General features: G+C 40.5%; 1 long non-coding RNA gene across 1 annotated transcript in view; it reads left to right on the top strand.

The window, feature by feature from the left end:
- The window catches only part of LOC102486958 (uncharacterized), a 31,173-nt gene that overhangs the window by 16,804 nt on the left and 1,809 nt on the right, over positions 1–12,560 (top strand). The window contains exon 3 of the long non-coding RNA XR_334097.3: positions 5,211–5,353. This is a non-coding gene — a long non-coding RNA (uncharacterized LOC102486958). The remainder of the gene's footprint in view (positions 1–5,210; positions 5,354–12,560) is intronic.

Genomic DNA, 12,560 nt, shown 5'->3' with positions numbered 1-12,560 from the left:
TCTCCTCCATTCTCCTCTCGGGATCTTGGGCACTCACGCACATGCACCCGGCGTGAGTTTTAAGACACCGGGTCCGGGACTCGAACCGCAGTCAATTACATGGGAGTCCAGCAACATAGCCATTACACTAACTGCTGGTCCCTAAAACAGGCAAAGGATTTGAAAAGATATTTCTGTAAAGAAGATACACAAATGACCAATAAGCATGTGAAAAGATACTCAATGTCATTAGTTATTACAGAAATGTCACTTAAAAACACAGTAAGATGCCACTTTCACATCCATCAGAATGGTTATAATTAAAAGACAGAAGGTGGCATAATGGTTAGGGCACTGGACTCCCACATAGCCAACCATGATTTGAGTCTCAGACTTGGCAGCTTGCTTTCTCACTTTCTCTCTGGTGAGTGCATGTGCCCTATGGTAAATTAAATAATAATAAATAAAAATTAAATTAATAATTGTTTTTAAAAAGACAGACAGGGCTTGATGTGGTGCAACAGTAACACAATTCTGAGGGTGACCCACCTGGGAAGGTTCCAGAGTGTAGTATATCCATACAATGGAATGTTACTCAGACATAAAAAGAAATGAAATGCTGTTATACTTTATGAAGATTAACTTTGAAAACATTATGCAAAGAGAGCAGACATGAAGGGATACATATTGCATAATTTAATTTATGTGAAATGCCAAGACTAAGTAAATTCAGAGACAGAAAGTAGAACAGTGGCTGCAAGAGGACAGGGAGAAGGGGGAATTGCTTGCTAATAGAGATAGAATTTCTTGGGGCCAGCAGATAGCATAATGGTTAGTAGTAGTCAACTGTGTTTTGAGTCCTGACCTAGTGGCTTAAAACTCATGGCAGGCACATGTGCATGCAAGCTCAAGATCCCAAGAGGAGGATGGAGAAGAGATTGCAGTGGCCATCCATCCTGGGTGGGTGATTTCTCACTTTCTATCTGTCTCTGTCTTTCTGGCAAGCACATGCACCCTAACACAAAAATCTCTCTAAAAAAAAGAATTTATTTCTTATTGGGGTAATGAAAATGTTCTGGAATTAGTATGATTGTACAACATAGCAAATATACTATACATCAATTATGTACTTTAAAATTATTTTTTGTTATTATTTTTAATTTGATCGAAGAGACAGAGAGAGAGTGAGCAAGAGACGGGGGAACACGAGAAAGCAACCCAGTAGAACTCTTACAACTCAACAGTGAAAAGACAATTCAATTTAAAACAGGCAAAGGATGTTTTTTTTTTTTTTTTGAGAGATTTTTGCTATAGGTTGTGTGCCCTCGCCAGACAGACAGAGACAGAGAGACAGAAAGCGAGAAATCACCTCCCGGGGGGATGGCCACGAGGCAATCCCTTCTCCTCCATTCTCCTCTCGGGATCTTGGGCACTCACGCACATGCACCCGGCGTGAGTTTTAAGACACCGGGTCCGGGACTCGAACCGCAGTCAATTACATGGGAGTCCAGCAACATAGCCATTACACTAACTGCTGGTCCCTAAAACAGGCAAAGGATTTGAAAAGATATTTCTGTAAAGAAGATACACAAATGACCAATAAGCATGTGAAAAGATACTCAATGTCATTAGTTATTACAGAAATGTCACTTAAAAACACAGTAAGATGCCACTTTCACATCCATCAGAATGGTTATAATTAAAAGACAGAAGGTGGCATAATGGTTAGGGCACTGGACTCCCACATAGCCAACCATGATTTGAGTCTCAGACTTGGCAGCTTGCTTTCTCACTTTCTCTCTGGTGAGTGCATGTGCCCTATGGTAAATTAAATAATAATAAATAAAAATTAAATTAATAATTGTTTTTAAAAAGACAGACAGGGCTTGATGTGGTGCAACAGTAACACAATTCTGAGGGTGACCCACCTGGGAAGGTTCCAGAGTGTAGTATATCCATACAATGGAATGTTACTCAGACATAAAAAGAAATGAAATGCTGTTATACTTTATGAAGATTAACTTTGAAAACATTATGCAAAGAGAGCAGACATGAAGGGATACATATTGCATAATTTAATTTATGTGAAATGCCAAGACTAAGTAAATTCAGAGACAGAAAGTAGAACAGTGGCTGCAAGAGGACAGGGAGAAGGGGGAATTGCTTGCTAATAGAGATAGAATTTCTTGGGGCCAGCAGATAGCATAATGGTTATGTCGCTGGACTGCGACGTAGTAGTAGTAGTCAACTGTGGTTTGAGTCCTGACCTAGTGGCTTAAAACTCATGGCAGGCACATGTGCATGCAAGCTCAAGATCCCAAGAGGAGGATGGAGAAGAGATTGCAGTGGCCATCCATCCTGGGTGGGTGATTTCTCACTTTCTATCTGTCTCTGTCTTTCTGGCAAGCACATGCACCCTAACACAAAAATCTCTCTAAAAAAAAGAATTTATTTCTTATTGGGGTAATGAAAATGTTCTGGAATTAGTATGATTGTACAACATAGCAAATATACTATACATCAATTATGTACTTTAAAATTATTTTTTGTTATTATTTTTAATTTGATCGAAGAGACAGAGAGAGAGTGAGCAAGAGACGGGGGAACACGAGAAAGCAACCCAGTAGGTCCAAGACTCAAACTGTGATCAACCATGTGGGAGTACAACACTTTAACTACCATGCAACCTACCAGCCCCAACTTAATTAAACACTTTATGATAGTACAGTTTATTTTATGTAAATTATGTTTGATTTTTTTTTTTGAGAGGTTTTTGCTATAGGGCACGTGTGCTCACCAGAAAGAGAGAGACAGAGAGACAGAGAGAGAAATCACCCCCCGGTGGGGGGGGGATGGCCACACCACAATCCCTTCTCCTCCATTCTCCTCTTGGGATCTTGGGCACGCACGTACATGTGCCCAGTGTGAGTCTAAGCCACTGGGTCTGGAACTCGAACTGCAGTCGACTACATGGGAGTCCAGCAACATAGCCATTATGCCAACTGCTGGTTTCAATATTGTTTGATTTTTAAAATTTTGAGAGAGATTTTTGCTATTAGGCACATGCACTCGCCAGAGAGACAGAAAGTGAGAAATCATCCCCATACCCCCAGTGGGATGATCATGCTGCAATCACTTCTCCATTCTCCTCTCAGTATTTTGGGCACATGTGCATGTTCCTGGTGTGAGTTTCAAGCTACCAGATCCAGGGCTCAAACTATGGTCGGCCATGTGGGAGTGGAGCAAGGTAATCATTATGCCATCTGCTGGTCCCATTCATTTAAAACGATTTATTTTTTGAGTGATTTTTGTTACTGGGCACATGTGCTCATGGGAGAGACAGAGACAGACAGAGATACAGAAAGTGAGAAATCACCCCCCCCACACACACACACACAGGGGGCTGGTCACACTGCAATCTCTTCTCTTCCATTCTCCTCTTGGGATTTTGGGTCCCCATGCACACACACCTGGTGTGAATTTTAAGCTGCTGGGCCCAGGACTTGAACCATGGTGGGCTACTTAGGAGTCTAGTGACATAAATGCTACGCTATCTGCTGGTCTGATTTAAATTTTTAAACAAACAGGCTATGATGGTCATGTAGCAGTTAGGTGTTATCCATAGGGAGTTGGATCCCTTAAGGCAGATTTTAGTTCAAGTCCCAGTCCTGGTAGCTTGAAAAACTGCTGGGCAGGGACCAGCAGTTAGCTTAATGGTTATGTCGCTGAACTCCCATGTAGTCAACTGTGGTTCAAGTCCCAGACCCAGTGCCTTAAACTCACATCAGGCGCATGTGGGTGCGTGCCCAAGATCCTGAGAGGAGAATGGAGGAGAAAGGATTGCAGCATGGCCATGACCCCTGGGGGGGTGATTTCTCGCTTCCTATCTCTGTCTCTCTCTGTCTGGCGAGTGCACATGCCCTATAGCAAAAACCTCTCCCCTCAAAAAAAAAAAAAAAGAACAAAAAAAAAAAACTGCTGGGCATATGTACACACACACTCCAAATGCCAATAAGATGGAGAAATGGAGGAAAAAGAATTATAGCACGACTGGGCCCTATTCAAGGATGCTCTCCTGGTGGATGCATGCACCCCCAGCAATTAAAGTGATTAAAAATTTAAAAATGTTTTTAAATGAAATGTAATCCTAAATTTGGAATTGTACAGATCAAAGTGGTAGATCTATTACACAACAGTTCCTGTTCGTGAAAGGACAAAATTGCTTGGGAAAAATCAGTGTACTTCCTTTCCATCAAAACTTGTTAGAGGCAAGGGACCAGCAGATGCATAATGGTTGTTGCTGGACTCTCACATAGTTGACTGCAGTTCAAGTCCTGGACTCGCGGCTTAAAACTCACGCCAGGTGCATGTACATGCATGCCCAAAACCCCGAGGGGAGAATGGAGGAGAAGGGATTGCAACATGGCCGTCCCCCCTGGGGAGTGATTTCTCTCTTTCTTTCGGTCTGTTTCTCTGGAAAGTCCACAGGCCCTATAGCAAAAATCTCTCTTAAAACAAATAAAACTTGTTAGAGGTGATTTCTATGTCCAGATGCAATTTGATACTTGCTTCTTTTGAGCATGCATACATTAAATCAACTGAGAACATTTTATCAGTGAGTTTACATCTAGGTTTTATAACTTTATGTGAGCTCAGAACTGTGTTTTCATCTAAAAGAGCACACTAATTTTTCCTTCTCTTATCTAGCTTTATTTTCTGCATAATGCTTATCACTGGAATGTCAGTTCCTTGAGGGATAGGGCTTTTAGTTCTCAGCTCCATCCACAAAATAGAAGAAAAGTTATAAGGACAGGAAATTGCCTAGAAATGAAAAATCCATAGAAATTTCCATTGTTGTCTATAGATGCCATTTTGCGATGTTTTATTTGTTTGTTTGTTTGTTTTAAATCATTTTAAATCAGCTCACCCTTTGGAATAGGCTCAGGTTTAGATTTTTTGTTATTTTTCCCCATATAAGAACCCAGCTCAGAGTTTCTGGCCTTGGTCCTGAGGGTGTTGTGGTTTGACCAATTAAATTCACATAATCATGTCCTTGTATTTTGTTTCCTTTCTCATGGGAGATACTGAATTTTGTAATAAACCTTACTAAGAGGAACTCAGTAAACTGAAGGGAAGTAACCCTTTCAGGAAAAGTGCACGATCGTCATCTTCCTTTCGAAGTTATTTGTTCACAATCCACTAGAACACTTCTGATTGTAGGTTCCATTCAGGTGGTGGCCTTCGCTCAGCACTTGGCTGCTCAGGTCCTGGGTGCTTGGATCTACATAGACAAAATACGCCTTCCCGTTGACAGATACTTCCAAACTAAGAAGAGTGAGCTCCCCTCTGATGCCTATGAATGTGAGCCACCAAGGTAATGTCAAATCTAATTCCATTCTTCTTGTGTCTAGTAGCTATGAGTATCAAATGCCAAATAAAGACTGACTTTGCTTTAATTTGCCCACATAGCTATGCGTGTGCCAAAAGTTAATGTATTGTTTTACTGTTTTCTTGGGGTGGGTGGGATGGAGGGGATGAAGTTTAAAATATACTTGTGATTACCAAATAGAAACAAATGTTCTCAGTTTTAAGAAAAATAATTTTTGAGTCATAGTTCAACACCTTACAAATATAATTGTTACTAAAGAGAGAAGTAATAGCCAAAAGCTGTTTTTGTTTGTTTGTTTTTGGCTATAGGGCAGGTACGCTCACCAGAAAGACAGAAAGTGAGAAATCACCCCCCAGGGCGGATGGCCACACCACAATCCCATCTCCTCCATTCTCCTCTTGGGATCTTGGACACGCACGTGCATGCCCTTGGCATGAGTTTAAGCCACTAGGTCTGGGATTCGAACTATGGTCAACTACATGGGAGTCCAGCAACATAGCCATTATGCCATTGGTGGTCCCAAAACTGTCTTGTCAAAAACATATTTTATTCATAAGTCAAACAAATAGTCATGAAGCACTTCTTATACTTGAAAAAGTAGATTCAGTAAGACTTTAAAATATTTTTTTGCGAGAACATAATTCACATGAAACTTCCCAGGGAATACTATTTCTACTCTTGAGAACATATGACAACTCTTAGATTCAAGTCATTTAGAAAATGTTTTATGATGTAAAATAAACAACCACATTTGTGCTAAAAGAACTATCTCATTTGGTGCCAGCAGGTGGTATGGAGGTTAAGGCGGCTGGAACCCACATGATTGGCTGTGTAGTTCCAAGTCTTGGACTCAGAGGCTTGAAAAACATGTGAGGCATGTGTGCACGTAGGTCCAAAATCCCAGAAGGAGAATGGGGGAGAAGGGATTGTGGTGTGGTTTACACCCCCAGTGGTGGGGGGTGGTTTCTCACATTCACACATACTCTCTCTCTCTCTCTCACACACACACATACACACACACACACACACACAGTCTCTCTCTCTCTCAGGCAAGTGCATGTGCCCTAGGGTAAAAGCAATAAAATTATCCCATTTTGACAGCCATCTTTGTGGAAAACCTACTTATAATTTAAGTTAAACACACAGGATGCTTCAATTTTGAAAGTCTTTTCATGTGTTTATTTGATAAAGCAACAGACATTTATAGAAAAAATAGTTTCTCTCCCACCCAATTAAGATATTAAATCACTACGGAGTTGCATTTGAAAAGTAAGGATTTGATTTTAAACACAAGGGAATGATTCATAAATCCCTTTTTCCTTTTTTTTTTTAAAGAAAAGTTTGGTGTTTTAGGAAATATCATTGTTTAGTAGGATTATAGTGTGAGTCTTTCTAGTCATGGTGACATCTGGAGCCAAATGGGAAAATGTCCAGTGAAACAGACAGCTTAGGCCCAGGCCTCACACAGAACAATTCAGATGCTGCCCAACCTCCCAAGGACCAGGAATTGCAAAAGGAGACTGTTCCTTCAGTATAAAAATACCTTGCCTTGTCCCCACTCCTCCCATCTAAAAAACCAATCATACTAGAAAGTAATAACAAAACCTTGACAACTTTAATACTTGTACATTATTAAAATTATAAATCAGTCAAACTAAGATAATTCCTCACCCCTTTCCTCTCCTATTGGGTACGATAGTGAAATGCTACTGTAGGTCACAAAGAAAAGGGGAACTAACATTAAGCTTTTGAAAGCAGGCCAGTAACTGCTGGTGTGTAATCATGAAGGGAAGTCTTTTATCTATACTTTTTTCTTTTTTTCAGTAGAAAAATGCAGGGGTATTTTAGCAAAGAGAAAAATTAATCAAAATGGTTGCACTAGTATGGTTTTCTAAAAATAAAGGCTGTTGGTTTTGCCTATAATCAAATGTATGTTTGTTTTTGGAGAGGTTTTTGCTATAGGGCACCTGCGTTCCCAAGACAGAGAGACAGAGAGACAGAAAGCGAGAGATCCCCCCCCAGGGGGGATGGCCACGCTGCAATCCCTTTTCTTCCATTCTCCTCTCAGGATCTCGGGCACGCATGCACATGCACCTGGTGTAAGTTTAAGCCTCCGGGTCTGGGACTCGATATAAAAGTTGACTGACTACATGGGAGTCCAGTGATGTAGCCATCACGCCATCTAATGGTCCCTTTTTTAAAAAATTAAACATTATCCTAAATTAACAGTATTCATTAGAAAAGTAACTAGTTTGGGGCTGGCAGGTGGCATGGCTAACTATGGTTCAAATCCTGGACCTATTGCTTACTTTATCAAATTAAAAAAATATAATAATAATAATAAATGAAGTTGAGCAAGAAATTATTTTAAAAAATAAGAAAAGTAACTAGTTTAAAAACTGGGATGTAGGGCCGGCAGTTGGCATGGTGGTTAAGGGCGCTGAACTCCCACATGGCCGACCATAGTTCAAGTTCTGGACCTGATGGCTTGCTTTCTCACTTTCTGTCTCTCTCTCACTCTGTCCCTCTCTAATCAAATGAAAATTAATTAATTAATTATTTTTAAAAATAATAAATAAAAACTGGGATGTAAGGGCCAGTAGGGGGCCAGCAGGTGGTGTGGTGGTTAAGGCACTGAATCCCTCATGACCTAACACAGTTCAAGTCCTGGACTTGGCACCTTGAAAATCACACTGGGTTCAAGTGCATGCATACCTTAATTCCAACGGATGGAAGAGAAGGGGTTGCAGCATGGCCATTCTCCCCGAGGGCCGATTTCTCACTTTTCCCCTCTCTCTGTCTCTCTCTGTCAAGTGGACACACCTATGGGAAAAATATAAAAAAAAAAAAAAAAAAAAAAAGACACCTCAGATCACATACTCTCTAATAATCTTTACCACTCTGGACTTGGAAAATTATACTTTGTCTTCTATATACTGTAATATGTACATGAAAACAAAACAATACAGTACATAAACATAGGTTTTAAAAATTCTTTTGTTCTACTTTAATTGTACCAGAATTAACTAATAAATGAGGTTTTTAATGTCTAAGAATTATAATTATAAAATTTTTTAAATGTTTAAATAGTTTTCTTTTTAAAAAAAATTAACTTTAGTTATTATTTTTTTTTAAATTTGATCAGAGAGAGACAGAGTGAAGCCAGGGGTCGGGGGAGGTAGTGAGGATGCAAGCCGCCAGGTCTGGGACTCAAACCACAGTCGGTCATGTTAGAGTCCAGCACCCTTAACCAACACAACACCTGCCGGCCTAACATTTAGTTTTCTACTCCTCTCCATTGTAAATGGTTTGTTTCTTGGGGAAATAGAGATCTTGCTTATCATAATAAACTTTGTGAGGCTTGTCTTAAAGTACTGTAGAGAACTGTGTGTTACAGTCAACAAGGAGAATATAATACCTAAGTCTAATTCAATATACTTGGATTCAAATTTCACTGCTAACATTTAGAGTGGCAATTCTTAACTCAACTGTGGAAACTATTATAAGAAAATAAAAGACAAATGATAACAAATATCAAGTGTCAACAATGTAATAATCAAATTTTCCTGATATTTCTTTTTAAAATTTCCTTTATTCTGATTACTTCCATATAAGGGTTGTGATGGTGTCAACACAAAGGCGGTCCTAAAAATCAAACACTGGGCCAGCTTCTGGTGCCCTGTATGCAGTGTACCCCAAGAGTAACGAAAAGGAGCCACTCCTGGGTGTAGGCAATAAAAGGTGTGCCATTTGGCACAAAATGGAGAAACAATGAAACCTGAGAAAAGTCAGTCTGCTCCTTGTCAGCAGCAGTGATAGTGACAGAACACTCCTCATTGGCAGAGGGTCCCACTGCCCTGCCCTGAGTATACCACTGCCCAGATAGACTCAAAAAGACTACCTAACCAATGCATTGAGTGTTGTTGCAGAAGTATCTCATTCTCACTTTTCCCCAATTTTTGAAAATATAAGCGTAGAAGAGTATGTTATCAGTATGAATGAAGGCAGCCTGCAGCCTGTTAAAGTTTTAAGTGTAAAATATACACTGAGTCATTTTAAAAATTCCAATGAAGGGGCTGGCAGGTAGCTAGTGGTTAAGGTGCTGGATTCCCACAGGGTAGACCAGGTTTGAGTCCCAGACCCAGTGGCTTGAAACTCAAACCAGGCACGTGTGCGTAGGTGTCCAAACTCCTGAGAGGAGGATGGAGAAGGGATTGTCATGTGGACATCTCTCTGAGGGATGATTTCTCGCTTTCTCTCTCTTTGGTTTTGTGTCTCCAGCAAACGCGCACACCCTATAGCAAACAAACAAAACCCGCCTGAAACAAATGAGCAAATAGAAAATTAAAATTCCAGTGAATTTGAGAGAACTGTGGATATGAGTGAGTCTCTACCTAAACTTCTGGATATTCCCTCAGCATTTTTTTTTTTAGACAGATTTTTGTTACAGGGCACAAGAGACAGTCAGAAATCGAGAAATCAACCCCCACGTGGGGATGGCCATGCTGCAATCCCTTCTCTTCCATTCTCTTCTCAGGATTTTGGGCACACACGCCGGGTATAAGCTTCAAGTCTCCAGGTCTGGGACTCAAGCCACGGTTGACCATGTGGGAGTACAGCAACGTAACCATTATGCTATCTGCTGATCCCAGTACCCAGGTTTTTTTTTGTTTTTTGTTTGTTTGTTTGTTTGTTTTTTTTTGCTATAGGGTGCGTACACTCACCAGAAAGACAGAGAGAGACAGAAAGCGAGAAATCACTCCCCAGAGGGGATGGCCACACCCAATCCCTTCTCCTCCATTCTCCTCTCAGGATCTTGGGCATGCACGCACATGCACCCGGTGTGAGTTTAAGCCACTGGGTCCAGGACTCGAACCATGGTCGACTACATGGTAGTCCAGTGACATAGCCATTACGCTAACTCCTGGTCCCAGTACCCAGCATTTTTTTAAAAAATTTTTTTCTTTTTTTTTTTTGGAGAGATTTTCGCTATAGGGCACGTGCACTCGCCAGACAGACAGAGAGAGACATAGAGACAGAAATCACCCCCCAGAGGGGATGGTCACGCCGCAATCCCTTCTCCTCCATTCTCCTCTTGGGATCTTGGGCACGCACGCACACGTGCCCGGCGTGAGTTTTAAGCCACCGGGTCCGGGAAGCGAACCACGGTTGACTACATGGGAGTCCAGCGACATAGCCATTACGCTAACTGCTGGTTCCCAAAAAAAAATTTTGAAAGAGATTTTTGCAATAGGGCCCATGCACTCGCCAGAGAGTGACAGAGAGAAAGCGAAAAATCACCCCCCCCAGGGGGATGGCCATGCTGCAATCCCTTCTCCACTCTTCTCTCAGGATATTGCACACACATCTGGTGTGGGTTTTAAGCCGCCAGGTGCAGGACTTGAACCACAGTCAACTACATGCGAGTTCAGCGATGTAGCCCTTACACTATCTGCTGGTCCCACACCAGCATTTTAAAATCATGTCTGTCTGTGCCAAAGGAAATAACAGAAAAACCAAAATATGTGATACTTGCATTTAATGTTTCAGAATTTGTTGATCACAGAATTGAATCCCACTAAGGATGTGACTCAAATATAATTCATTTTAAGACACTGTAACATCTTTTTACTTTATTTAAGGCACCTACTCTCAATTATTCATTCATCATTTTATTGACCTATACCAATATAAACAAGCCAATGGTTAGTGGCAATACAGTCCACATTATTGAAGATCTAATGTATTTTTGGTGGCTTCTTGGACCCTGAGTTCATAAAGATATGAAAGAACTGAAGGACCAAGAAAATACAGTGACAAAATAAAACAACATTAAAGTACAAAAGTACCCTTATCAATGTTCTCACTACCCATGGTTCCCACACACACAGAATTCCTCGACTCTAACACTCTGGGGGGTTAGGGAAATAACTAGTTCTTTACGGAGGCAAATAGATCTTTCAAGTGCTATTACAAGTGGAGAAAAAAAAAGAACATAATAAAAAAAGAAAAACACTTATTTTATTTTTTAAGGGAGATCTTTTGCTATAGGGCTCATGTGTTCACCAGAGAAACAGAGAGACAGAAAGCGAGAAATCCTCCCTAAAGGGGGATGGCCACGGTGCAATCCCTTCTCCTCCATTCTCCTCTCTGGATCTTGGGTACACATGCACATGTGCCTGGCACATGTGCCTGGGACTTGAACCATGGTTGACCACATGGGAGTCCAGTGATGTAACCATTATGCCATCTACTGGTCCTGAAAAACACAAATTTTAAATGCATGCCAAAAGGCAAACACGACGTCAAAATATTTACACTAAAGAAAGCATGCTGAGGCCAGCAGGTGGAGTGGTGGTTAAGGGGCTGGACTCCCACACGGTTCAAGTTTCTGATCTGGTGGCTTGAAAATCGCACCAGGTGTGTGTGTGTATGTGTGTGCATGTGTGTGTGTGTGTGTGTGCGCGCGTGCACCACAAATCCCCAGTGGAGACTGGAGAAGAAGAGATTGCAGCATGGCCATCCCCCCTGGCGGGGGATCTCTCACCTTCCCTCTCTCTGTCTCTCTCTTTCCTGCTAGCACACATGCCCTATGGCAAAAATCTAAAAAAAAAAAAAAGAAAAGAAAAAAGAAAGGTACGCCTAAAAAAAATTTTTTTAAAGGCACGCCAAAAAGAGAGTAAAACAATTATTAGTACATGTAAAAAAAATAACTACTTGCCTTGGGGGTAGTACTTTTTCTTTCCTTTGTGAGGGCACTAAGCTAGAATGACCAGAGATTCACTTTCAGAATAGTATATACAGGACATTACTAAATGTGTGTTTGTGTATATGTATGAAGTCAATCATAGCATATAAAAGATTAACCGAAAGCATGAAAAAAAGTCATACCTTTGGTTACTTAGAAGTCAATTCACATTTGCATTATCGAAAGTAATCACCGTTGATTTGATATAAATTTTCTCAGTTAATGAACTGGCTTTTACAAAATATATTTATGTTACCACAGATAAAACAGGCATGTATTAATTTCTTGGGCAAGCAGGATTTCAGTATCAGGATATACTTTTATATAAATTATTTTAAATTATGGCATAGCATATTACATAATCTTAAAATGAATTTACCATGAGCATCTTCATTAGTATATCTTCATTTATGAGTAAATATGTAATTGCTGTGGTTTGTTTAA

This window comes from Tupaia chinensis, unplaced genomic scaffold, assembly GCF_000334495.1.
Source record: "Tupaia chinensis unplaced genomic scaffold, TupChi_1.0 Scaffold000147_1, whole genome shotgun sequence".
In the NCBI taxonomy this organism is placed as follows: Eukaryota; Metazoa; Chordata; class Mammalia; order Scandentia; family Tupaiidae; genus Tupaia; species Tupaia belangeri.
Note: the sequence above shows the minus strand (reverse complement) of the source record. Positions and strands in the feature narration are given on the sequence as shown.